Here is a 3,086-nt window from a genome sequence, read left to right as displayed (position 1 = left end):
AGCGCCGTTCTTGCTCTTTTGCGTCGCACATTTGCGGCGCTCCTCGCTCACCAAGCTCCGAAAGTAGTCCGAATTAACCCATGTGCGGCCAAGTAAGTCCGAATTAACCGATTATCCGAATTAACAAGGTTTTACTGTAGCTCCAAACTAAATTTGCGGGACACTGCTTAAATTGACAGCGTCGCTCGCGCTTCACGACACGCATTGCGACGGGTGCACAGAAACTGAAGCCGCGTTCAGTGCAAAATGCACCGCTGATAAGCAGCCGAGCAAAAGGTTTCTCCGTCGCCTAGACAACCTACGCACGCATTTCTTTCCGGTCGTTTGCTCCGCGTCTCATGCTCCTCCTCCACATCGCCCTCGTTGATCTCCTCTCCCATCGGTGGGCGCACCTTGTTGAGAAGCCTGCTCGCTGCCGCCCTTGTCGGCGAGATTTTCCCGCAGAAGCCGCATTATAACCGGTATTTCGTCTCACGCGGCTGCACTGTAAGCGGTATGCGTATACATGGAGTTCTATGGGGAAAATTAACGGGAGTCTGAAAAGCCCGTACTATATCCGGTCCTGCACTATAAGCGGTTACGTTATAAGTGGTCTATACTGTAGTTTCAAAACCAATAAAAACCAAAGGATACACAAAGGAATCTGTCAGCTGAGTATCATCATCACCAGCAACTCCAAGAGCCCATCTACTTGACGCTGCTACATAAAGCAAAACAAAGAAAGAAAGCACAACTAAAATAATTATCGACACGCATAGAACATTCATGCTCAGCGGCAAGGCCTGGATGGACATTATCTTGAGCTATGCCAAGCGGAGACAAGGGATAGCAAAAAAAAAAGGAAGCACTCATGCGAGAATTCTGCACCCACAACCAGGGCATGAAACGTTTGCAACTGACCTGTACCAACACCCAGGCAACCGCACACTGCGAGCCTGCGGCTACTCGGATGCTGGCACAAGCAGTGGCCCGATGAGAAGCCGCAAAACACTGAGACCATTAGGAATTCGAGGAACAGGGAGCCCAAGTAATTGCTGACAGCAGCTTCACGTCCTAGCGCCGTGCTGCCACCATAGCAAGGATCGTCTCTCGAATTTCCAATCAGGGCACAGGCACACACATTGACGAGAGAAACACACTATGTACACAGCAGTGGTGTGGCTCAACAGCTCCACCAGGACATGACATGTTTGCAATTGGCCTGTACCAACACCCGGGCAACTGCATGCTGCGAGCCTGCGGCTGCTCGGATGCATTATGCTAGTAATATCCCGATATGAAGCTCACAACTGCCTAGTGCAGCCACAGCACCATTTTAGTATTACCACTCTGAAGTTATTGAAGCAGTAAGCAGAGGTTGATGTTACTACGGAGTACAATCAGCCTCTCTATATGGTGTTCATAGATTATAAAAATCATTTGATTCAGTAGAGATACCAGCAGTCATAAAGGCATGGCGTAATCAAGGAGTACAGGAGGCATACGTGAATATCTTGGCAAATATCTACAAGGACTGCACAGCAACCTTGGTTCTCCACAAGAAAAGTAGAAAGTTACCTATCAAGAAAGGGGTCAGGGAAGGAGACACAATCTCGCCAATACTTCTAAGCACTGCGTGCTTAGAAGTATTCAAGCTCTTAGACTGGGTAGGCTTACTAGTGAGGATCAATGGCGAATATCTCGGCAACCTTCGTTTTGCAGATGACATTCGTCCCATTAAGCAAGAATGGCGACGAATTACAACTAATGACTGAGGACCTTAACCCTGAAAGTATAAGAGTGGGGTTAAAAATTAATATGCAGTGGACATAAACAAAGGCTGATGATGATGATGTTACTGGACAATGTAGTATCATTGAAAAGTGAATAAACTGTTCATCAGTGCTTCTATACACTCGGAATTCCTTGAGTACTAATAATTAAAAGACTATCAGCAAGGGGCCAGACGCTGGTCCTCGTTCATGTGTCTCATGTGGTCCTCGTTCACGTGTCTCATGGCCGCTTCCTTTGTAATGCCTGGTTGCAGCCACTCCCAGGAAACCTCCCCAGCACTGCTGCAGAAATACGCATTGAACAGCCTCCGGGCATCTGCAGCGCTGCCATTGTAGTTGCGTGCATCTGTTGCTTCTAGGGCGAAGTAGCGAGGTTCAGCATTGTTGCTTTGTGCCGTGTCAATGCGGTGTCGCCACTGGCCTGCAATGATATTTCCGAACTTGTCCTCCTTGTCTGCATGCACTCGCGTTTGGCTGTTGAGCACAGTGAGGAAATTGTGCAATATGCACGCTGCTTTAACAATGTAGTCGACATTCTTAGGGTGCAGGTTGATGGTTCTCAGCAGAATGCGCCACCTCGCTGCCGTTATGCCAACGGCATTTTCTGCACACCTTCTGTAATAAAAAATTACGAGACTAAGTACTGCTGCATAACGAGAGTTCTCGAAGGTGTACCACTTACCGTGCCCGGCTGAGCCTGTAATTGAACACTCTTCGATCATCCCTCAGCTATTTCGCTGGGAAAGGACGCATAAAATCTTCTCTAAGCTGAAACGCTTCATCACCTACGAAGGCATACGGTGCCACGATTCCAGTTCACGGGAGTTCGCCAGCTGACGGCAGGCCTAGACTTCTGTTCTCGAGGGCTTTTCCAAACTCTGAATTCTTCAAGACCCCTCCATCACTTCTGCGGCCCTCTGCACCGACGTCGATGAGGTTGTATTTGTATTCACTGTCCACGGCTGCCATCAGGACAATGGAAAATGTGTGCTAGACCGAAGAAATATATCAGTGATAGTACATATATTGTAGCCTGAATATTGTCGCCTGAATATATTGTAAGCCTGAATAGCACGTTCCATGCTCTTTCGGCCTTAATAGTGAATTTCTTAGAGTGCATGGGAGCTTAAGTCACCTTGTAGTTGTAATAGAGGCTTCCAGATTTGGGAGGCTGTGTGATAGCAATGTGCTTCCCGTCTACAGCCCCCAGGCAGTTTGGGAACTGCCATGTGTTTGCAAAGCCATCTGCAATATGCATCCACTCGGCTTCAGTGGGCACCTGCATGATCACGGAAAATGTCATATTTTGGTACG

At 48.1% G+C, this 3,086-nt stretch overlaps 1 pseudogene; it reads right to left on the bottom strand.

The window, feature by feature from the left end:
- Positions 1–1,930: 1,930 nt before the first annotated feature.
- Positions 1,931–2,741, bottom strand: LOC119449033 (uncharacterized; annotated as a pseudogene).
- Between the last annotated feature and the right edge of the window lie 345 nt (positions 2,742–3,086).

This window comes from Dermacentor silvarum, chromosome 4, assembly GCF_013339745.2.
Source record: "Dermacentor silvarum isolate Dsil-2018 chromosome 4, BIME_Dsil_1.4, whole genome shotgun sequence".
In the NCBI taxonomy this organism is placed as follows: domain Eukaryota; kingdom Metazoa; phylum Arthropoda; class Arachnida; order Ixodida; family Ixodidae; genus Dermacentor; species Dermacentor silvarum.
The sequence above is the reverse complement of the archived record's forward strand: the minus strand, read 5'-3'. Positions and strand labels throughout refer to the sequence as shown.